Here is a 26,653-nt window from a genome sequence, read left to right on the forward strand (position 1 = left end):
CATGAGCTCTTTCTACACATTCATGATATTTGTGTTTCTGTTCATTAATCATTATTCATCCAAACTTTCAGACACTGGCAGCATTAACACTAGCCCTACAACTGTCACACCAGTGACCATCTCACCTGGTAATGTAACACTGTGTCTCTATTGGCTTATTTTCTGAATGTTTTCTAATGGCTACAGATATTCTATGGTAAATTTGAACATGGATTTTAACATGAATATTTTCCTCAAAAGTCAAGGAAATGTTTTGGTAGAGATATATGAAACCTGTAGATTGTTCTCAGGTGTGTGTGTGTGTGTCATTCAACACTGTAAAAAATTGCCCTGTAAAATTAATCTTCTGGCAGCTGTGTTGCCAGAAATGTACTGTTAATTTACAGCCCTTTACCGTTAATTTACAGCTCTCCTTTTTTACAGTACGTGACCGTAAAAATACCATGACAGGTAACTCATATCATTTGGGAAACTGATTGCTTTAAACAGTTCGAGTTCAAAAACTAGTATTTATACTGATAGTACCATAAAATTCCTTCATTAGAGTACACAGAAAATTAATATCTCTTTATATAAAACTGCAAACACCTAATGTGTAATAGTGAATTAATTAAAAACATGTTTTTAACTAAAGTCTTTGCAGTTCGTATAACGAACAATAGCACATATGTAGGTGTTAAAGTACTTAACAAGGAGATTGTCACTGCATCAGCAACAACACAGTCACTGCTTTTAAATAAAGCTACAGGCAGCTTAACATCAGTGTTTCTCTGCTCATCTTTGACTGAAGCACAGGCTCTACTCTCCAGCACAATGGTGACTCACAAAACTCATTAATTAAACTAACAGATCTCTCCTATATCATCCTGTGCAAAACACATAAAACAGTTGAGTTTAATATTTACTCTCCTTATCAGTTATTGACTTCACATAACTTTTTTCTATGAACTTTCACTAATATTTCAGTGAAATTAACTTATTTTGTTTAATACATCTGACTGTTACATTTTACAGTAATTTACTGTTTTTCCTTGATTTTACAGTAATCTACTGGCAGCTGGGTTGCCAGTATATTGCTGTTTTTCTACAGTTTTATGCCGTAAATTTAATTTACAGTTGATTACTGTTAAAATACGTTTCACTCTGTTTTGTTTTTATTTGACACATTTAACCCTTTCAACCCCACTGCAAAGTCCACACTACAGAGTGTTGGAGTAATACTGAAGCAGTGTTGAAGTTAATGATATAATTCAGTGATTAATCAACTGATAATTGAGCATTAGTGATGCACACCTGATGTTAACAAGCAGAATCACTGAAGGACAGGGAAACAAAAAGAAGATAAAAAAGCGAAACACAAGAACTACAACTGGCTTCAGCCACAGAATACATTAAATCTGAAGATCTCAGCAGAGGAGGATTAAACAACTCCACAAACAGCATTATCAGCTTCATTTATTACTAACCAGACTGACTTTATTTTTTCATACGTCTACATAAATTCCTATTGAGAATTAACAGAGGTTTAGATGTTTTGTTTAATTTGACGTTACCATTATGAAGATCAGTGTTTGCTTTAGTTGGGCTCTTGACCATTGACTTTAACATTACCTTTTCAATGCCTGCTCTAACTGTGTGTTTTTAAGACACATTTGTTGTGGCAAAAACAAAGCCAACAAAAATTAGGTCTGGTTTTGATGATTATGCCGTCATTAAATAATATTTCGATCTCAGCCTGTGTCTATTCCTTATCGATAATGTGTAGACTATTTTACTAGACGGTGAATCTACAGCAAAAGAACAAGCAGTGCTGCGTAATCAGCTATAAAGGATTTTTAAACTCAACATTCACAATTTTTGTTTTTGAACTATGGCTATTCTTTGACACACACAAACATAAAGAATCAGCCAATGAATCTCAACAACGGTGACAATTAACAAAAAAGATAACATCAAATCTGAACATCACAAAATATGCAACTAAAAGTCAACACAAAACCAACAGCAAAAATAAAAGCAAAAAAGTAAAAATTAAAGCAAATAACCAGACAATTCAGCTGAATAATTTTTTTCATGCTGCAATGCATGCTGGGAGTCATGGATGTTTTTTTGGTACCCAACATGCATTGCAGCATACAACTTATGATTGTCACCATTGTTGAGATTCATACGCCTATTATTGATGTCTGTGTGTGTCTGGCCGATCAAGAAGTTCAAAATGTTTTGAGTATAAACTTCTTAAAATCATTAATATTTTCAGGATGTCAAATCCCCGACAACTCTCAATCTATAAAACCACAATGACATCAAAATCAAAAATACAAATCATCAACCATTTAACAACGGCTGCATAATTTATTCATGCTGCAATGCATGCTGTGAGCTAGGGCTGGGCGATATATCGCACGATATTGTTATGCGCGTCTCTTCAGTAAAGCCGGTTCCTTGATTAGTAGTAAATCGCCTTCACCTGCTTTCAGATGGAAGATATGATGCAGATATGACTGTTAAATTAACACTCAAGAGTGTTAAAGTTAATGAGATAATTAAGTGATTAATTTAGTGATGATTGAGCATTATTGAAGACACCTGATGATAACAAGCAGAATCACTGAAGGAGAAAATCTAAAATTGTAAGCCACCGTTATGGCGATCAGTGTTTGCTTTAGTTGGGCTCTTGATCCTTATACTTTAAGTTTAAATTTTGTTTGTCTGCTGTTATTGATTTATTACAGTCAAATGAACAAAGACAAGTGTGATCTGATAGTGTTGGTTATGTTTTGACATAATCATGCTGTGATCTGAAAAATGAAACTCATTCAGATGATCTTGTTTAATTTGATAGCAACAGTTTAGTATTCCTACAGCACACGATAATTGTATGTTTGTTATAATCCAAACCATTTAATAAAAATTGTTAGGATCAATTCACTTTCAAATGCATTTATTTAGAAACACAGACATCAATAATCAGCCTGTGAATCTCAACCGTGGTGACAATAATAATCCTTGTTGCCACCAATCACAACTCATTAATGGCTCCCATCATGCGTTGCGGTATGAATAAATTATGATCTGAATTGTCTATGTAATTTACTTTTCCTAATTGAATATTCTGCTCATCACCATTGTTGAGATGTACTGACTGAATCTTGATATCTGTGTGTGCCTAAAACAAAGATTTTTTTTTTTTACAACATTTAAGAAATCCTTTATATTATATCACAAATTCTGGCTATTTATGCAGAATCTCAGTTATGCTGTAACCAACAGCATAAATCACAAACACTTAGCTCAAATGATGAATGTCATAATATAATCAATACCATTAGATCTTTGTTTTTCTTTGTTCATCTTGCAGGTATAATTCAGATACGACAGCCAAACAAAATCTAAAGTTATGAATATAAGGGTCAAGAGCCCAACTAAAGCAAACACTCATCTCCATAATGGTGACCTGAAATTCCGGTTTTCTCCTTCAGTGATTCTGCTTCAGGTGTCTTCAATAATGCTCAATCATCACTCAATTAATCACTTAAATATCTCATTAACTTTAACACTCTTGAGTGTGGACTCATATACACTCCCAGGTGTGTTCATTTAACACTGAGTTTTTGCTGTGTAAAGAGCCGTAGTTAACTGACAAGCTGAGCCATATCACATTAAATATCGCTGGCGATACGTCCGCGATATTAGTGCGATATGGCTCAGCTTGTCAGTTAACTACGGCTCTTTGTAGTAAATGCCGCTCCATCTGAAAGCAGGTGAAGGCGATTTACTACTAATCAAGGAACCGGCTTTACTGACGAGATGCGCATGACAATATCGTGCGATATATCGCCCAGCCCTACTGTAAGCCATGTATTTTTTTTTGGTACCCAACATGCATTGCAGCATACAACTTATGATTGTCACCATTGTTGAGATTCATACGCCGATTATTGATGTCTGTGTGTGTCTAGCCCAGTGTTTCTCAACCTCTCCTGCAGGGACCCCCTGACAGGCCATGTTTCTGTTTTAACCCTGAAATGGCACACCTGATTCAAGTCATTAAAGGCTTAATGAGTAGTTGACTAATTGATTAATTGAACTATTCCTACTCTAATTACTCATTAAGCCTTTAATTACTTGAATCAGGTGTGCCATTTCAGAGTTAAAACAAAAACATGGCCTGTCAGGGGGTCCCTGCAGGAGAGGTTGAGAACCACTGGTCTAGCCGATCAAGAAGTTCAAAATGTTTTGAGTATAAACTTCTTAAAATCATTAATATTTTCAGGATGTCAAATCCCCGACAAATCTCAATCTATAAAACCACAATGACATCAACATCAAAAATACAAATCATCAACCATTTAACAACGTCAGGCAATAAATGAGATCAGTAAGTAAATCAAGCCATTATATGATGATTGTGACTGGAGACAAATAGTCACTGTCATCCTGTTCTCTTCAGCTTTGTGCCATAGCTAACGTATTTCTTAAGTCACAGCTACAGCAGCCGAAGATTAACTAATGTTCAAAAGTCAAGGGTCAAGAGCCCATTTAAAGCAATCACTGATCACCATCATGGTAACATCAAATGAAAATAAAATGACATCTAAACCTCTGTCACCTTTTAATAAGAACTTCTGTAGACGTCTGACAGAAATAAAGTCAGTCTGGTTAGGAATAAGTGAAGCTGGTAATGCTGTTTGTGGAGACGTTTAATCCTCTTCTGCTGAGATCTTTTGCTAAGATTTAATGTCCTTTATCTTGATTTCATCTTTTTTTCTGTTCTTCTTGTTCCTCTCTCCTTTAGTGATTCTGATTGTTAACAGCAGGTGTTCACCAGGGTCCCAATTAACTTAAAAAAATAACAGAATTATTCACTCAGTCAAGTGGAATATATTAGTGAACTAATGTAGGGAATAGTGAATGAGGGTATAGGATATGATTTTGAACACACACTGTAAAAAATAAAATCGTAAAAAAAGGGTCAAATGACTGGCAGCAAAGGCTGCCAAACAAATACCGTAAAAATAAAGTAAAATATCCTAATTTAAATTAAATGCAAAAACATTTAACAGATATTTTTCTTAAATGTTTTACAGAAAAACACTGTTATTTTACAGCTATTATCTGGATTATTACGATCAAACACCCTAACTGTAAAAACAATCCCATATAAAACAGTCAATGACTTTCAGCAATGGCTGCCACACAAAAAACATAAAATGAATGTAAAATAGCCTAATTTAAATAAGTGCAAAAGTAGAAATCTTCATTAAGCTTTTTAACAAAAACACAGTTATTTCACATATTTTCAGATTATTTATTAAGAAACATGTAGGTGATGCAGGATTTCCTGTGACTATACGTCACTGCATTAGCAACTACACAGTTATTGCCAGTTAAATAAAGCAACATGCAGCATTTCATCAGTGTGATTCTGCTCATCCTGGACTGAAGCACAGGCTCTACTCTTCAACACAATGGTGACCAACAAAACACACCATACCGAAACAATTTACATCCCAACAGAATATTAAACACTAACAGATCTCTCAAGATCTCTGGATCCTCATTTATTACAATCCAGACTTTATTTATTGCATACTAACATTCTTACTGAGAATTAACAGATGTTTAGAAGTTATTTTTTTATGGAAAATAATAAAGTTTGATGTCACCATGATGGAGATCAGTGTTTGCTTTCGTGGGGCTCTTGACCCTTTGGTTTTAACATTACTTTTTCTCTGGCTGCTTTAACTGTGTATCGCTGATACATATTTGTTAAGGTAGGAATCCAAGAGAAACTCAGATCAGAAGATCTGATCACTTATTAGTGATAATAGTCATCATTTAGTTGAATGCTTTATTGATGCCACCTAAAGAGTGTAATATCTGATTAATTAGTTAAATTGTAGTTGTTAATTTTGCAAACCAATACTGTTATAGAAAATCATGCAGTGCCGTGATACTAAGATTTTATCAAGTCATAATACAGATTTTTTTTTGACAGGATCATACAGACTCACACATACATCAAGAATCAGCGTATGAATCACTACAATGGTGATCAACTACTATAAAGTCACATAAAGGCTTTGTTGATTGTCACCATTGTTGAGATTCATATGTTGATTATTGATGTCATACTCCTAAAATAATGAACCAGCTCAAACATTTTCTTTATAATAGATATTTGTCTTAAATTTCAGATTGGAATACTATTGTTTCAATATTTCAGGGTTCATGGGGAAAAGTATGACAATCATAGACTTTATTTAAAACTTAAGCACGTCTATTTATAATGTAATCTCAACAGATACACTCAAGTATTTCACTGTCATATCAGAGAATCAGGTGAGCATATGATGACTATAACATCACCAATAAATGACCAACATCAGCTGATATTTTCTCCTGCTTTAATTGCTATAACAAATGTATATCAAATATACAGTTAAAGCAGCCAGAGAAAACTAATGTTATAAAATTAAATGTCAAGAGCCCAACTAAAGCAAACACTGATCTCAATCATGGTGACATCAAATTTCTGTTAAAGTTTTTTGCACTTTATTTAAATTAACATATTTTACTTTAATTTAATGTTTTTTGTTTGGCAGCCGTAGATACCAATCATTTGACCCTTTTTTTCAGATTTTTTTACAATGAAGGTATTTGATCATAATAGTGCAGGAAATACCTGTGAAATAACAGTTTTTTTGGTTTATTTAAAATAGAATCAGTGTTTGCTTTAGTTGGGTTCTTGACCCTTTGGTTTTAACATGACGATTTCTCTAGCTGCTTTAACTGTGTGTTATTGATACATATTGGGGAATCCTAGAGAAACTCAGATCAAAAGATCTGGTCACTTATTAGTTACAATAGTCTCATGTAGTTGAATGCTTTATTGATGCTACCTGAAGAGTGTAATATCTGATTAATTTGATAAATATTAGCTGTTAATTTTGCAAACCACTACTGTTATAGAAGATCATGCAGTGCGGTGATACTAAGATGTGATCAAGTCATACAGAAAATGTTTTGACCGGATCATACAGAATCACACATAGGGCTGCACGATTAATCGCACGATATTGTTATGCGCATCTCATCAGTAAAGCCGGTTCCTTGATTAGTAGTAAATCACCTGCTCCTGCTTTCAGATGGACGATATGATGCAGATATGAGTGTTAAATTAACACTCAAGAGTGTTAAAGTTAATGAGATAATTAAGTGATTAATTTAGTGATCATTGAGCATTATTGAAGACACCTGATGTTAACAAGCAGAAACACTGAAGGAGAAAATTTAAAATTGTAAGCCACCGTTATGGCGATCAGTGTTTGCTTTAGTTGGGCTCTTGATCCTTATACTTAAAGTTTAAATTTTGTTTGACTGCTGTTATTGATTTATTAAAGTCAAATGAACAAAGACAAGTGTGATCTGATAGTGTTGGTTATGTTTTGACATAATCATGCTATGATCTGAAAAATGAAACTCATTCAGATGATCTGGTTTAACTTGAAAGCAACAGTTTAGTGGTTCTACAGCATATGATAATTGTATTTTTCTTATAATCCAAAAAATTTAATAAAGATTGTTCTGATCAAATCACTTTCAAATGCATTAATTTAGAAACACAGACATCAATAATCAGCCTGTGAATCTCAACCGTGGTGACAATAAAAATCCTTGTTGCCACCAATCACAACTCATTAATGGCTCCCATCATGCATTGCGGTATGAATAAATTATGATCTGAATTGTCTATGTAATTTACTTTTCCTAATTGAATATTGTGCTCGTCACCATTGTTGAGATGCATTGACTGAATCTTGATATCTGTGTGTGCCTAAAAGAAAGGTTTTTTTTTTTAACAACTTTTAAGAAATCCTTTATATTATATCTCAAATTCTGGATATTTATGCAGAATCTCAGTTATGCTGTAACCAACATCATAAATCACAAATAATTAGTTCAAATGATGAATGTCATAATACAACCAACACCATTAGATCATATTTTTTCTTTGTTCATCTGGCAGGTATAACTCGGATACAACAGCCGAACAAAATCTAAAGTTAATAATATAAGGGTCAAGAGCCCAACTAAAGCAAACACTCATCTCCATAATGGTGACCTGAAATTCCGGTTTTCTCCTTCAGTGATTCTGCTTTAGGTGTCTTCAATAATGCTCAATCATCACTCAATTAATCACTTAAATATCTCATTAACTTTAACACTCTTGAGTGTGGACTCATATACACTCCCAGGTGTGTTCATTTTAACAGTGAGTTTTTGCTGTGTACAAAGAGCCGTAGTTAACTGACAAGCTGAGCCATATCGCATTAAATATTGTTGGCGATATGTCCTCGATTTTAACGCGATTTGGCTCAGCTTGTCAGTGAACTACGGCTCTTTGTAGTAAATGCCGCTCCATCTGAAAGCAGGTGAAGGTGATTTACTACTAATCAAGGAACCGGCTTTACTGATTAGATGCGCATAACAATATCGTGCGATTAATCGTGCAGCCCTACTCACACATACATCAAGAATCAGCGTATGAATCACTACAATGGTGATCAACTACTATAAAGTCACATAAAGGCTTTGTTGATTGTCACCATTGTTGAGATTCATATGTTGATTATTGATGTCATACTCAATAATTTAATTTCAACATATCAAGGTTCATGGGGAAAAGTATGACAATCATAGAATTTATTTAAAACTTAAGCACGTCTATTTATAACGTAATCTCAACAGATACACTTAAGTATTTCGCTGTCATATCAGTGAATCAGGTCACCATATGATGATTATAACATCACCAATAAATGACCAACATCAGTTGATACATTCTCCTGCTTTAATTGCTATAACTAATGTATATCAAATACACAGTTAAATCAGCCAGAAAAAAACTAATGGTATAAAATTAAAGGTCAAGAGCCCAACTAAAGCAAACACTGATCTCAATCACGGTGACATCAAATTTCTGTTAAAGTTTTTTGCAGTTTATTTAAATTAACATATTTTACTTTAATTTAATGGTTTTTGTTTGGCAGCCTTTGCTGCCAATCATTTGACCCTTTTTTTTTACGATTTTTTTACAATGAAGGTATTTGATCATTATAATGAAGGAAATACCTGTGAAATAACAGTGTTTTTTCAGTTTATTTAAATTTGAATATTTTACTTTAATTTTATGGTTTTTGTTTTGCAGCCATAGCTGCCAGTCATTTGACCATTTTTTTATGATTTTTTTTACAATGAAAGTATTTGATCATAATAATGCAGGAAATACCTGTAAATAACAGTGTTTTTCAGTTTATTTAATTGATGATGTTTTACTTAAATGTTACAGTTTTTTTGGGCTGCTAGTCATGTAATCATTTAACTGTTTTGTTACCGTTTAATTACAGATTATATTTGTAATTTTACATACATTTTTATGTAATTTAAGAAAATAGAAAAATATTGTATGAAAAATACAATCAATTTTCTGTAATAAAAATGTGAATGACTGGAATTTGTCATTAATGTCACAATACCTAAAATATCAGCTGCATTTTTATTTTACAGATATTATTTGTAATTTTACAGTGTTTTGAGTACACTGTAAAAAAATCCTAATTTTACAGAAAATAACTGTGATTTTTTGACGATCATTTTCTTTCATTTTAAATTGTACTCAAAACACTGTAAAATTACAAATAATATCTGTCAAATAAAAATTCAGCTGTTATTTTAGGTATTGTGACATTAATGACAAATTGCAGTAATTCACATTTTTTATACAGGAAATTGATTGTATTTTTCATACAGTATTTTTTCTGTTTTCTTAAATTACATAAAAATGTATGTAAAATTACAAATATAATCTGTAATTAAACAGTAACAAAACAGTTAAATGATAAAACGGTCAAATGACTGGCAGCCCCCAAAAAACTGTAACATTAAAGTAAAAAATCCTAAATTAAATAAACTGAAAAACACTGTGATAATTCAGGATATACCTGTAAAATAACAATCATATACCTTGAGTGGAAAAAAAAATCGTAAAAAAAGGGTCAAATGACTGGCAGCTACGGCTGCCAAACAAAAACCATAAAATTAAAGTAAAATCTTCTAATTCAAATAAAACAAAAAAAACACTGTTATTTCACAGGTATTTCCTGCATTATTATGATCATATCCCTTTATTGTAAAAAAATCGTAAAAAAAGGGTCAAATGACTGGCAGCTACGGCTGCCAAACAAAAACCATAAAATTAAAGTAAAATCTTCTAATTCAAATAAAAAAAAACAAAAAAACACTGTTATTTCACAGGTATTTCTGGTCAAATGACAAATGACTGTCAGCCAAATGACAAATGACTGTCAGTCAAATGACTGTCACCAATGGCTGCCATACAAAAAAACATAAAATGAATGTAAAATATCCTAATTTAAATAATAAATACTATTGCAGAATTATTCATTGAGCTTTTTAACAGAAACACAGTTATTTCACATATAAAAATCGATATATATATATTTACTGAATTTTTACTAAAAAACATATTCACTGTAAAAAGTAAATATCTTGCTATAAACTACATGCATGATTTACTGTGATTATACGTCATCAGCAACTACACAGTTACTGTCGGTTAAATAAAGCAACACACAGCATTTCATCAGTGTTACTCTGCCCATCCTGGACTGAAGCACAGGCTCTACTCTTCAACACAATGGTGACAGACACAAAACACACCATACAGAAACACTTTACATCCCAACAGAACATTAAACACTAACAGATCTCTCAAGATCTCAGCATCTTCACTTATTACAATCCTTCTTTCATACTAACATTCTTATTGAGAAATAACAGAGGCTTAGAAGTTGATATTTTATTGAAAATAATAAAGTTTGATGTCACCATGATAGAGGTCAGTGTTGGCTTTAGTTGGGCTCTTGACCCTTCAGATATTATCATTAGTTTTGCTCTTAACTGTGCATGTCTTTGATGCATATTTGTTATTGTAGGAAATCGAGAGAAACTCAGATCAGATGATGTTGGTCACTTAATAGTGATCATATTCATCAAGCAGTTGTCTGCTGTATTGATACCACCTGATTGGTATGACTTTTTAATGACTGATTAAGTTGTAAAATGTTAATTTTGAATGGCAGTATTGCTATAGAACATCCTACAATGCTGGTATATAAGATTTTATGAAGTCATTATGCAAGCAATGTTTTGACAGGATCATACAGACTCACTCAGACATCAAGAATTAGCATATGAATCTCAACAATGGTGACAATGAAAAAAAATTCTGACCTATTATAAAGTCACAAAAAGGCTTTGTTGATTGTCACCATTGTTGAGATTCATATGTTGATTCTTGATGTCTCTATACTCCTAACAAAATAAACCAACTCAAAAAATGTATGTACAATTTTTTTTTTTTTGAGATTGCAATAATACTGATCCCACAATATTTCAACAAATCATTTGAAAAAAGTATGATAATAATTGCCTTTGTATAACACTAAAGTCTATCTACATATAATGTATTCACAGCTAATAGAGATTTGACTGTCATATCAATGAATCAGATCATCATATGATGACTATAAAATCATCAATAAATGACCAAGATCATCTTATATTTTCTCTTGCAAATATTGCCATAATAAATGTGCATCAAAACACAGTTAAAGCAGCCAGAGAAAAAGTAATGTTGAAACTCAAGAGTCATGAGCCCTACTAAAGCAAACACTGATCTCAATCATGGTGACATCACATTTCTATTAAAGTTTTTTACACTTTATTTAAATTAGGATATTTTACTTTAATTATATGGTTTTTGTTTGGCAGCCGTAGCTGCCAGTCATTTGACCCTTTTTTTACGATTTTTTTACAATGAAGGTATATGATCATAATAATGCAGGAAATACCTGTGAAATAACAGTGTTTTTTTTTTTGTTTTATTTGAATTAGAAGATTTTACTTTAATTTTATGGTTTTTGTTTGGCAGCCGTAGCTGCCAGTCATTTGACCCTCTTTTTACGATTTTTTTTTTCACTGAAGGTATATGATTGTTATTTTACAGGTATATCCTGAATTATCACAGTGTTTTTCAGTTTATTTAATTTAGGATTTTTTACTTTAATGTTACAGTTTTTGGGGGGCTGCCAGTCATTTGACCGTTTTATCATTTAACTGTTTTGTTACTGTTTAATTACAGATTATATTTGTAATTTTACATACATTTTTATGTAATTTAAGAAAACAGAAAAAATACTGTATGAAAAATACAATCAATTTCCTGTATAAAAAATGTGAATTAATGCAATTTGTCATTAATGTCACAATACCTACACTGTAAAAAATAAAATCGTAAAAAAACGGTCAATGACTGGCAGCTACGGCTGCCAAACAAAAACCGTAAAAATAAAGTAAAATATCCTAATTTAAATTGAGTGCAAAAAACTTTTCCAAACTTTGTCCTTAAATGTTTTACAAAAAAACACTGTTATTTTACAGTTATTTCCTAAATTATTATGATCAAACACCTTCACTGTGAAAAAAAGGTCAAATGACTGTCAGCAATGGCTGCCATACAAAAAAACATAAAATGAATGTAAAATATCCTAATTTAAATAATAAATACTATTGCAGAATTCTTCATTAAGCTTTTTAACAGAAACACAGTTATTTCACACACATATATATATATATATATATATATATATATATATATATATATATATATATATTTACTGCTTTTTACCAAAAAACATATTCACTGTAAAAAGGAAATATCTTGCTATAAACTACATGCATGATTTACTGTGATTATACGTCATCAGTAACTACACAGTTACTGTCGGTTAAATAAAGCAACACACAGCATTTCGTCAGTGTTACTCTGCTCATCCTGGACTGAATCACAGGCTCTACTCTTCAACACAATGGTGACAGACACAAAACACACCATACAGAAACACTTTACATCCCAACAGAACATTAAACACTAACAGATCTGTCAAAATCTCAGCATCTTCACTTATTACAATCCTTCTTTCATACTAACATTCTTATTGAGAAATAACAGATGTTTAGAAGTTGATATTTTATTGAAAATAATAAAGTTTGATGTCACCATGATAGAGGTCAGTGTTGGCTTTAGTTGGGCTCTTGACCTTTCAGTTATTAACATTAGCTTTTCTCTTAACTGTGCATGTCTTTGATGCATATTTGTTCTTGTAGGAAATCAAGAGAAACTCAGATCAGAAGATGTTGGTCACGTAATAGTGATGATATTCATCAAGCAGTTGTCTGCTGTATTGATACCACCTGATTGGTATGACTTTTTAATGACTGATTAAGTTGTAAAATGTTAATTTTGAATGGCAGTATTGCTATAGAATATCGTACAATGCTGTGATATAAGATTTTATGAAGTCATTATGCAAACAATGTTTTGACAGGATCATACAGACTCACTCAGACATCAATAATTAGCGTATGAATCTCAACAATGGTGACAATAAAAAAAATTCTGACCTATTATAAAGTCACAAAAAGGCTTTGTTGATTGTCACCATTGTAGAGATTCATATGTTGATTCTTGATGTCTCTATACTCCTAACAAAATAAACCAACTCAAAAAATGTATGTAGAATATATATATATATTGAGATTGCAATAATACTGATCCCACAATATTTCAACAAATCATGTGAAAAAAGTATGATAATAATTGCCTTTGTATAACACTAAAGTCTATCTACATATAATGTATTCACAGCTAATAGAGATTTGACTGTCATATCAATGAATCAGATCATCATATGATGACTATAAAATCATCAAAAAATGACCAAGATCATCTTATATTTTCTCTTGCAAATATTGCCATAATAAATGTGCATCAAAACACAGTTAAGGCAGCCAGAGAAAAAGTAATGTTGAAACTCAAGAGTCATGAGCCCTACTAAAGCAAACACTGATCTCAATCATGGTGACATCACATTTCTGTTAAAGTTTTTTACACTTTATATAAATTAGGATATTTTACTTTAATTATATGGTTTTTGTTTGGCAGCCATAGCTGCCAGTCATTTGACCCTTTTTTTTACGATTTTTTTAAAATGAAGGTATATGATCATAATAATGCAGGAAATACCTGTGAAATAACAGTGTTTTTTTGTTTTATTTGAATTATAAGATTTTACTTTAATTTTATGGTTTTTGTTTGGCAGCCGTAGCTGCCAGTCATTTGACCCTCTTTTTACGTTTTTTTTTTCACTGAAGGTATATGATTGTTATTTTACAGGTATATCCTGAATTATCACAGTGTTTTTCAGTTTATTTAATTTAGGATTTTTTACTTTAATGTTACAGTTTTGGGGGCTGCCAGTCATTTGACCGTTTTATCATTTAACTGTTTTGTTACTGTTTAATTAAAGATTCTATTTGTAATTTTTCATACATTTTTATGTAATTTAAGAAAACAGAAAAAATACTGTATGAAAAATACAATCAATTTCCTGTATAAAAAATGTGAATTACTGCAATTTGTCATTAATGTCACAATACCTTAAATAACAGCTGAATTTTTATTTTACAGATATTATTTGTAATTTTACAGTGTTTTGAGTACAATTTAAAATGAAAGAAAATGATCGTCAAAAAATCACAGTTATTTTCTGTAAAATTAGGATTTTTTTACAGTGTAAAATAACAGCTGAATTTTTATCTTACAGATATTATTTGTAATTTTACAGTGTTTTGAGTAAAATTTAAAATGAAAGAAAATGATCGTCAAAAAATCACAGTTATTTTCTGTAAAATTAGGATTTTTTTTTACAGTGTGGCAGCTACGGCTGCCAAACAAAAACCATATAATTAAAGTAAAATATCCTAATTTAAATAAAGTGTAAAAAACTTTAATAGAAATGTGATGTCACCATGATTGAGATCAGTGTTTGCTTTAGTTGGGCTCATGACTCTTGAGTTTCAACATTACTTTTTCTCTGGTTGCTTTAACTGTGTTTTCATTAGGGCTGCACGATTAATCGAATTTTAATCACGATCGCGATTTTGGCTTCCCACGATCAAATTCGCGTGACCGAGCGATATTTAAAATGCGTCATTACATTCACAGAACACTCCGTATCAAAGGTTTTTTTTTTTTTTGTAAAGCCAATCTAGCGCTCCGTAAACCACTGTCTGATCACGTGCCTCCATGAGCCCGAGTGCGCGAGAGAGACCGTCTGCGCGCGAGCGACAGTGCACGAGAGACCGAGTGTCCAAGAGCGCGCTCGAAAGTGCGCGAGAGATACCGAGTGTGTCTGCGTACGAGCGACAGCGCGCGAGAGAGACCGATTGTGTCTGTGCGCGAGAGAGACCGAGTGACGGTGCGCGTGAGAGACCGAGTGTGAGCATTAGTAAATTGGTACATACATACTACATATTAATATGGCATGAAAGTTCGATTAATGGACTCCAATAATCAGTACTACAAACTCTTGTTTTGAACTATTGTTTAATAAGTAAAAATAATTCAAGCACATACACTTTGGAGGATTAAATAAGATTCAATTTATGCAGTAAGACTAATCACTGACACTGTACCACAACATTTTACATTTCTTAAGCGTCAAATAACAATGACTCTGAATTTCATCCATTAATCGAACTTCCATAGTGCTAAGTGCTTAGTTCTGCCTTGAAATGTTCTCATTTGGTTACATTCTGTTATGGAATATTTGTTTTTTATTGATTGTATATTTTGTGCGTTTTATTCACATCCATTATGCAGGTACAATGCAAGTTTATATTTTTATTTTATATTTACACAATGTAAAATAGTGCCCTGTTGAAGTTTTGCTACATTTTCTTTATTGTTTTATTTGTTTTTATTTATTTTTAAAGAGATGCACTGAATTTTGGTGAATAAGAGGACCTGTTTTATTTTGATGCACATAGTTGTACATTAGCAGGAATGTAGCATAATGTGAAAGCAGTTATAATTAGCCTATGTGACAATAACATTTGTTTTGGTTAAAATCAACAAATAATCGTGATAATTAATCGTGATCTCAATATTGATAAAAAAAATTCGTGATTATCATTTTGGCCCAAATCGTGCAGCCCTAGTTTTCATGCACATTTATTATGGCAATAATTGCAAGAGAAAATATAAGATGATCTTGGTCATTTATTGATGATTTTATAATCATCATATGATGATCTGATTCATTGATATGACAGTCAAATCTCTTTTGGCTGTGAATACATTATATATAGATTGACTTTAGTGTTATACAAAGTTATACTTTTTTTCACATGATTTGTTGAAATATTGTGGGATCAGTATTAATGCAATCTCAAATTAAAAAAAATTATATATTCTACATACATTTTTTTGAGTTGGCTTATTTTGTTAGGACTATGGAGACATCAAGAATCAACATATGAATCTCAACAATGGTGACTATCAACAAAGCCTTTTTGTGACTTTATAATAGGTCAGAATTTTTGTTTTCATTGTCACCATTGTTGAGATTCATACGCTAATTCTTGATGCCTGAGTGAGTCTGTATGATCCTGTCAAAACATTTTTTGCATAATGACATAAAAATCTTATATCAAAGCATTGTAGGATCTTCTATAGCAATACTGGCATTCTAAATTAACAATTAACATTTTACAACTTATTCAGTCATTAAAAAGTCATACCAATCAGGTGGTATCAATACAGCAGACAACTGCTTGATGAATATTATCACTATTAAGTGACCATCATCATCTGATCTGAGTTTCTCTCGATTTCCTACATTAAGAAATATGCATCAAAGACATGCACAGTTAAGAGAAAAACTAATGTTAATATATGAAGGGTCAAGAGCCCAACTAAAGCAAACACTGACCTCTATCATGGTGACATCAAACTTTATTATTTTCAATAAAATATCAACTTCTAAACCTCTGTTATTTCTCAATAGGAATGTTAGTATGAAAGAAGTCTGGATTGTAATAAGTGAAGATGCTGAGATCTTGAGAGATCTGTTAGTGTTTAATGTTCTGCTGGGATGTAAAGTGTTTCTGTATGGTGTGTTTTGTGTGTCACCATTGTGTTGAAGAGCAGAGCCTGAGCTTCAGTCCAGGATGAGCAGAGAAACACTGATGAAATGTTGTGTGTTGCTTTATTTAACAGACAGTAACTATGTAGTTGCTGATGACATATAATCAGTAAATCATGCGTGTAGTTTATAGCAAGATATTTACTTTTTACAGTGAATATGTTTTTTAGTAAAAATTCAGTAAATATATATATATGTGAAAGAACAGTTTTTCTGTTAAAAAGCTTAATGAAGATTTCTGCAATAGTATTTATTATTTAAATTAGGATATTTTACATTCATTTTATGGTTTTTGTATGGCAGCCATTGCTGACAGTCATTTTACCTTTTTTTCACAGTGAAGGTATTTGATCATAATAATTCAGGAAATGACTGTAAAATAACAGTGTTTTTCTGTAAAACATTTAAGGACAAAGTTTGGAAAAGTTTTTTGCACTCAATTTAAATTAGGATATTTTACTTTATTTTTACGGTTTTTGTTTGGTAGCCGTAGCTGCCAGTCATTGACCGTTTTTTTACGATTTTATTTTTTACAGTGTACAATTTAAAATGAAAGAAAATGATCGTCAAAAAATCACAGTTATTTTCTGTGAAATTAGGAATTTTTTTTACAGTGCAGCCTCTGAGTGTTGACTTTGAGCGCTGTTAATTTACAGTATATTAGGCTACTTTCTCGAAAACGACAAACATCACCCCGAATGCATTTTTTCTACGGTATATTACTGTTTTAATGGAAAACAGCATATTACTGTAAAATTTGACTTTTTTTTTTAAAAAAATTTTTTTACAGTGTAGTTCTGAATATGACACACTTCATAGTCAGAAACAGTCCTTGTGTTTTTAATGATAAAGAACTGTAAAATATATATATCCCTCATTCATCTCCCATTCATCCCTCGTTCATCTCTCGTTCATCCCTCGATTCATCTCTCATTCATCTCTCATTCATCCCTCATTCATCCCTCATTCATCTCTCATTCATCCCTCATTCATCCATCATTCATCTCAGCAAAATCCTCAGTGTTAAATTAACACTGAGAATGTTAAATTAACACTGAGAGAGTGTGAATTATATAAACTCAGAGCAGAGTGTTAAATGAACACTGAAGCAGTGTTAAAGTTAATGAGATAATTAACTGAATAATTGAGTGATGATTGAGCATTATTGACACCTGATGTTCACAAGCAGATTCACTGAAAGAGAAAACTGGATTTTTAAGTCACCATTATGGTGATTAGTGTTTATTTTAGTTGGGGTCTCAACCCTTAAATCATTAACTTCAGATTGTATTTGGCTGCTGTACATGAGTTATAACAGACAGATGAATAAATAGAAAAGGTGATCTGATGGTGTTGGTTGTTTTTTAACATAATCATTATTTGACCTGAATCACTGAACTCGTTGAGAGCATAATTTCTGAGTTAAATTTACCTTATGGATTATAGCAGCATTTTTAGCCTTTTTTTTTATGAAATCCAAATGATCAAATCAATAAAAAATAAAAAAAACGGTTTATGTGGGCGCACACACAGACATCAAGAATAAGCGTATGAATCTTAGCAATGGTGACAAACAGATCATTTGTGAACATAAGCTCATTATTTATTCATGCAGCAATGCCCAGAATGCACTGCAACATGCTTAATAATTGTCACCATTGTTGAGATTCACAGGCTGATTCTTGATGTCTGTCTGTCTGTAAAAAAAAAAAAAAAAGTTGTATAAGAGAAACTTTTAAGAAATTGTTTTTATTACATTGTAATAGTTAAAAATGTAATGTTGTACAAGGTCAGTGCTGCTATAATTAATAAAGTAAACCTAACTCAGACATTGGGCTCTATATAAGTTCAGTGATTCAGGTCAAATGATTGTGATATAATGATTATGTTAAAACACACCAACACCATCAGATCGCCTTGTCTATTTGTTCATCTGGCTGTTATAATTTACGCACAGCAGCCAAACAAATTCTAAAGTTAATAATTTAAACTAAAACAAACACCGATCACCATAACGGCGACTTAAAAATTCAGTTTTTCTCCTTCAGTGATTCTGCTTGTTAACATCAGGTGTCTTCAATTATGTTCAATCATCACTTAATTATTCACTTAATTATCTCATTAACTTTAACACTGCTTCAGTGTTCATTTAACACTCTGCTCAGAGTTGATATAATTCACACTTTTCAGTGTTAATTTAACACTCTCAGAGGAATTTGCTGATCCCTCATTCATCCCTCATTCATCTCTCATTCATCCCTCATTCATTCCTCATTCATCCCTCATTCATCTCTCATTCATCCCTCATTCATCTCTCATTCATCCCTCATACATCTCTCATTCATCCCTCATTCATCTCTCATTCATCCCTCATTCATCCCTCATTCATCTCTCATTCATCCCTCATTCATCTCTCATTCATCCCTCATTCATCTCTCATTCATCTCTCATTCATCTCTCATTCATCCCTCATTCATCTCTCATTCATCTCTCATTCATCCCTCATTCATCTCTCATTCATCCCTCATTCATCTCTCATTCATCCCTCATTCATCTCTCATTCATCCCTCATTCATCTCTCATTCATCTCTCATTCATCCATCATTCATCTCTCATTCATCCCTCATTAATCCGCTCCGTACAGATGACGCATGAGTTCAGCTCGGCCTGTTATGATTGGCCGGATTAAAAACACAAAATGTGACATCTTTTTTTCTTCTTTTCTTATAACCTTAAATATTTACACACAAATTCAGGGTGATTTACAAATATGTGACAATTTGCAAATGCAAGACATTTAGAATAAAAAAAATGGCAAGAAACGTTTTGAATTTGGAAATAAAATTTTGTGAATATCAATTCGGTTATTGACATTTGGGAATTGGATTTTGTGAATATATTTATATCGAGACTATAACTTTGTACTGGTGTTTTCATAATATAGAATTTAATTATAAATTAAAGATATTATAAATATATGTATAATACAGTATATATAATGTGTTAGACTGTGACTCTTTGAAACTTTTCATAAGTTTATCTCTCTACAGACCCCTGCTACAACTACACTGTGCTGGACAATCCATGGAGATCCATCAATAATACACACGCTTCAGTCAGAAAGTGTGACAGGTCTGTCTCCTGGAGCGGCTGGTATCGTCTCTTCATTAACAGCACTAGCGCTCACATCCCAGACACATGTGTTGCGAGGTACAGCTGTGGCACTCATGCCCCACTGTGGATCCGTGGTGGACACCCAACAGTAACAGATGGAGTCGTCACTCGAGATGTCTGCGGTAACGCTGTGAATTACTGCTGCTATTACGGATCTTATCCCATTAAAGTCAAAGCCTGTCCAGGAGATTATTATGTCTATGAGCTGGTTAGTCCAACTGTGTACTATTCTGCATACTGTGCAGGTAATTATATTCACATGAGCTCTCATGATATTTAATCACAGCAGACTGAAACGGATATCCAGAAATGTGATTTGAATATGTTTTCAAAGCTAAATGCATTTCATTTGTTTGTTTTTTTGCTGTTCACAATAGCTAATTCTGATCGAATTTCAATCGGATATGCACAAAAATCGGATTCGGACTGACAGTCTGAACGTAGCCTTGCCAGAGAGCAATAGATGTTGAAAAGACATTAAATTGAGGTCAAACATCGACATCAAAAAACATTTGATTTGGGTTGTGCTATGTCTGTCTGTGTGTTACATAAACTAAAATAACGTTTATATAAAATATTTTCTGGCTAGTTTACTTTATTTTTTTTAATTAAAAACTAGTTTTTACCGGGTAGCCTAAATCTTCTATAAATATTTTTGAGTCTTCATTTTCTTTTATTTGCCTATAAGTTCTTGTTAAAAATCACTAGACATGTTTATTCTGTGCATTAGGGCACTTTTTGTGTGAAATCATATTTATTATTGTCCGTCAAAAGTGTTCTTTCTTTACTTTAATTGAGCGTGAGCAGCGCAGCAAAAACAGATTTGACGCCGAAACACGCGCTTCACTCACTGTAAAAAAAGATTAGTTGACTCAACTTAACTAAGTCAAGTCATCTTGTTGCTTTGACTGAGTTAATTTGAGTCAACTTATAGTGTCAAGTTTATTACACTTCAAAACACGAATTGATGCAACATGCAGTCTGTTGACTCAACTTCCTGTATAAAGTAATGTGGACTGGAAAACATTACAAGAGAACTAAAAAAAATGTTGGTTGAACTTATTTTGGTAAATGGACTGCATTTATATAGTGCTTTAAACAGACCCATGGTCGCCAAAGCGCTTTACACATTGCCTCGCATCCACCCATGGCGGTGGATGCGAGGCAATGTGTAAAGCGCTTTGGCGACCATGGACACTTCAACACTTCAACACCATGGACACTTCAACACTTGGTCAGGTGGAACCGGGGGTAGAACCACCAACCTTCTGGTTTGTAGACAAACTACATGAACCACTGAGCCACTGCCGCTCTATTGCCAAGTTACTTGAGTTTACAGAAATTACTAGATTTAAAAAATTTAAGCAAACTAATATCTACAAAGAATTTACATGAGAATTGAGAATTGGCCAGTCAAACTTAACACTGACACTCCGGCGGCGCTAGCCAGCTAGTGCTACATGCTAACGTATTTACAAAAAAACGAACAAACATGAAATATTCATCACAGGTTATGTTGACGGATAATTTGAGATGGAGAGACATTAGACAACTTTACATTACCAACAGATGAACTAGCTAAGCTAAAACAGTTTTACTTTGACGGCTCGGTTCCGAGGAAAAAAGATGGCGGTCGGCTCGGATTTTCAGAGTTCAACACTGCACGTGACGTCACTGCGGGTGTTGTTTGAAATGCGCACCTTGACCTAATAGGTGCGCAAGGTGACCCAGCCGGGGTTACGTGTCTTGCTCATGGTTGCAGTTTGTCTACAACCCGGAAGGTTGGTGGTTCAATCCCCGGTTCCACCTGACCAAGTGTCGAGGTGTCCATGAGCAAGACACCTAACCCCAGCTGCTCCCGATGAGCTGGATGGCGCCTTGCATGGCTGACACCGCGGTCGGTGAATGCGAGGCAATGTGTAAAGCGCTTTGGCGACCATGGGTCTGTTTAAAACACTATATAAATGCAGTCCATTTACCAAAATAAGTTCAACCAAAATTTTTTTTAGTTCTCTTGTAATGTTTTCCAGTCCACATTACTTTATACAGGAAGTTGAGTCAACAGACTGCATGTTGCATCAATTCGTGTTTTGAAGTGTAATAAACTTGACACTATAAGTTGACTCAAATTAACTCAGTCAGATCAACAAGATGACTTGACTTAGTTAAGTTGAGTCAACTAATCTTTTTTTACAGTGCTGTTGCTCACGCGCTGCTCCTGCTCCCAGTGCGAATGCACTCATGGATTAACATCCACGCCAAAAAAATACACGCCGCTCACGCATGCGGTGTGAAACGGCCGTTAGATACACGCCATCGTGTACACATAAATCTCTGACCCTTTGTCTGCTTCCTCGTCTAATTTCTGTCGCTCAACATACGTCATCTGGTATGATTGAAACGATTGGATATGAGCTACGTACAGGCGCATTTGATAGACATTCGTAGCACCCAATAAACGGCTCTGGGCATTCGTAAACCATGCCTCAAATACGAGAAAATAAACATGTGGTTCCCAGACCCAAGTCGCAATGAGACTTGGGTCTGACGTTAGCCAGGTGCCCGCTGGATTAGAAACGCTTTGAACATCATAAAAAATCAGAGGATGAAGGTCCCGCCGCACATTGACAGATTGGTGATGTTTGTTACGGTGGAAAACAGGGGTGGTTTCTATCTGTGTTTTTGAGACTGTCTTTGGTTCACTGCAGTTTGAAAATACTCAGCAATGGTGTTGACATGAATTTGTATATTGTTTGTTTGTCTTAAATCAAAATCCAGAGACATATAAACAACATTAACTAAATTTTCACCACAGGGTGTTTAAATAACCACCAGCAGTGTTAAAAATACTGTTACGGTGATGAAACACAGGGCAACTTTTTGAGTAATCTTGCCGAGCGAATGTTGCTTGGGCACTTTCCCATTGAAAATGGGCAATACATTTCTATCTGGATAATTTAGATCGGTCGTGGGCCCTGTGTCTCATCTGGTGGCCAGTTGACGGCAACATTGCTCAACAAGTTGCCCTGTGTATCATCACCCTTAGAGGTAATTAGATAACTGAAAAAGTGATTAACTGATGATTGTTGGATTTTTTAAAGACACTTTATAATAACTAGCAGAATCACTAAAGAAAAGATAAACACAACTACAGCTGACAGTGTTAAAAGTAATGCATGTTGAGAGCTACACTAGAATAAAACTTATAGATCCCAGCATGCATTGCAGCATTAAGCATGTCACCATTGTTGAGATTCATATACTGAATCTTGAAGACTGTCTCAAAGTTGCAGTTTTTTGCTTAATAGTTCAAAGGTGGTGCTGAGAATAAACAATCCCTAATTAAAAATATATATATACTGCGTTGTATTTGAAGTGTATTCCCTTTTTAAATAGTACATTGCAAATATGCTAACAACTTTTTTACCATCTTTAAATATATTAAAAGTATATTGTCATCATGAGTCTACCCATTTTCTCAATACAACTTTTAACACACTTTAAAATATTTGTACTTATTTTAAAAATATATACTTCAAGTGAAAATTCTGTTTATTTTTTAAAAGTGTATTTATTTGCACTTTACTTAAATATATACTTTAGTTAGGCTGTATTTTTAACTGTGTGCTGAAAAATGATCATTGTAACAATGTATTGAAGTATACTTTCAAAATACATTATAGTATACAATAGTGCAAAGTATAGCTAAGTAATATTTGTTTATTAATGTGCATTTGTAATTGAAGACAACATGTGCAATTTGTCGTATTTGGAATAAGCCAAAGGTATTACTGAGCATATACTTTTTACTCAAATATAATACACTTATGGTATATGGCTTGTGTGTTTCAAAGACACTTGTAATGAATTTGTAATGCATTTTTAGTACAAATAAAGTACACTTTAATATCACTAATCAAGCATGTAATTAGTCCCTACACAGGCATATAATTAAACGTGCATTGTGTGTTTAGGAGGATCTGTTGACAGAAATGCAATATAATATACATGACTATGTTTTCAGGGGTGTATAAAGACCTTACTTAATGAACCATTATGTTTTTATTACCTTAGAATGAGCCGTTTCTATCTACACACACTTACATTGAAGTACGTCGACATGTTTCTACAGTGGCCCTAAACGGACAAACGCGTTTCGTCACTGTTGTTCTTCGTGCAAAGATCTAGCTAAAGTCAGCGAATAAAACACTAACACAATGATGAACAAATAACAATAATATTTGCAATAACATATCTTTTTACTGAATAATTAAGTAAACATAATTTCTTAATTTATCTTTGCAAAGAAACCTTATTGTTTAACTGGCTACTCTCTGCTGTCTCAGACGACGACATCACTTCCTGTCGGCCACTGTAACTTCTGTTGGTTCCAATTCGCAACCTCACCACTAGATGCCGCTAAAAATTACACAGTGCCCCTTTAAAGTATACTAAGGGTGCTTTCCCACTGGCAGTTTAGTTCGGAACGGGGCACGGTTCGCATGAAAAATTGCTAATGTGAACGCTGTCATGGGACCCGGGTGCGCACTGGGGTACCGAACCCGAGACTACCTGGAGGAGGTGGTGTGAGTTCGGTTGCTCCCGACCCGTGCCGCGGTTCGCGTGAATGTGAAAGCAACACGGACTCAGGTGCGCACTTGTTCAGGAAGTAAAGTAACCTGCGCATGCGTTTTAGCTTATCACACTTACTCCTGTTTATATTCACACACAGAGGTTCATAACTTTATTAGTCAAGGAGAGAGTGTGGATTGGTTTGTCAGACTCTGAGACTGAGGGGATCATGAAATGGGTGGATAATTTACCACTGAAACAAGAGTAAGTGCTAAAACACTGTCTGTGGATGTATTTTAAACATGAGGCTTCCTCAAACACCACACCCTAAAGATTTATTTATTTATTTATGTATTTTAGAGAAAACTAAAATCTTCTCTATTGTATTTTGTTGTTGTTGCACTATTCAATATTATTAAGGTTTTGGAATAAAGGTGAGCCAAATAATGCCGGTGGAGGCGAGGACTGTGTTGAACTGACGCCTTCGAATCCCATCCAGAACTGGAATGATCTCCCATGCTCTGAGAAGAGGAAAGGGGTTTGTGAGAAATAGGGTTCATCCCGTCTTCTCATGTTTTTAATTGTATTTTTTTATGGAACCATCACTATTATCATTGATTTTTGATTGAGATTCCTGTCTTTTAAACAGTCTGCTACTGTAATTAGTAACTGCTTTCATGATATCAGTTTCATTTTATACTAGGCTATTTTGTAACAGACAAAACCATAAATGGAAATTCACGTAATAGAAAAATATAAAACTGTCAACAACAACAAAAAAAATATTACTATAATAAACATCAGCAGGGTGAACCGGGTAATCTGAGAGTGTGGCACACCTTGTCCATCACAAGCAGATCTATGCCAACATAACCTTCTTCTAGCTGTTATTATGCGTCTCATTTGCCGGTCTGAAGTGTTGAGGTGAAAATCACAGTAAAATATAGAAGTTTAAAGTCTCCCATATTCTCCCAATTATTCTGGTATTGAGTGTCTGTGAAACTGCTTTTGAGTTGTATTGCTTTTGCTTTGAATAAAATGGTCAATAACCATTATTATTATAAACTGTATTTCTGTTTTTATTTTATATTTCATTGTATCTGTTTATTGCTCTATGGCTGTATTTGCTCCAGTCCAGCAGGGAGCAGCAGAGAGCAGGTTTATCAGACTGAATTAATCAGAGAGGAACAGAAACATCAGATTCAGACACTTTCTTCTGTTTCTGCATCATCAACACAAAGGTCCAGTTTGGCCTGTTTAAGTGTGCTTGAGTTTATTTGAGTGATCACAGATTCCTCTTGCTGGCTTTTGAAGCGGATAACATGTGGTTGAATGTACAACACACAAACACAGTAGTGTGAGTTTGCAGGGAGTATTTTAAGTTGGACTGCAAGTCTGTATTCTTGTCGAAGGGAAAGGCCAGTGTGAATTGAAACAACTTCCTGTTTAGCGTTAGCACTGGTGTGAAAACACTCATCACTCTGAAGATCACACCTGTTCTGCAACAACTTAACTTGAACTGCAAATACATATAAATACAATACTTTTCTGCACTTTCACTTCTGTACCTTATTTAGCATATTCTTGAAACATGCTGTTGTGATAATGTTAGTCCTGTTGGCTCTTGCATAATATTGCTTGTGATGTTTCTCATTTTTAATTGCTTTCTGCCAAATTAATAAATAGAAATATAATTATTCTTATTGTTTGGTTTCTGAATAAAACTGTGGGTCTGTAATTGTCACGATTGGTTCGGGGTTTTGGATTATGTT

The 26,653-nt window shown here is 33.5% G+C and overlaps 1 long non-coding RNA gene across 1 annotated transcript; it reads left to right on the top strand.

The window, feature by feature from the left end:
* Positions 1–70: 70 nt before the first annotated feature.
* On the top strand, positions 71–25,502 carry LOC130105881 (uncharacterized). The gene is made up of 3 exons (XR_008809668.1): positions 71–128; positions 25,042–25,145; positions 25,302–25,502. It is a non-coding gene; the product is annotated as an uncharacterized LOC130105881 (long non-coding RNA).
* The last annotated feature ends 1,151 nt before the right edge of the window (positions 25,503–26,653 follow it).

This window comes from Rhinichthys klamathensis, unplaced genomic scaffold, assembly GCF_029890125.1.
Source record: "Rhinichthys klamathensis goyatoka isolate OS25496 unplaced genomic scaffold, OSU_Roscu_1.1 h1tg000330l_1, whole genome shotgun sequence".
NCBI lineage: Eukaryota > Metazoa > Chordata > Actinopteri > Cypriniformes > Leuciscidae > Rhinichthys > Rhinichthys klamathensis.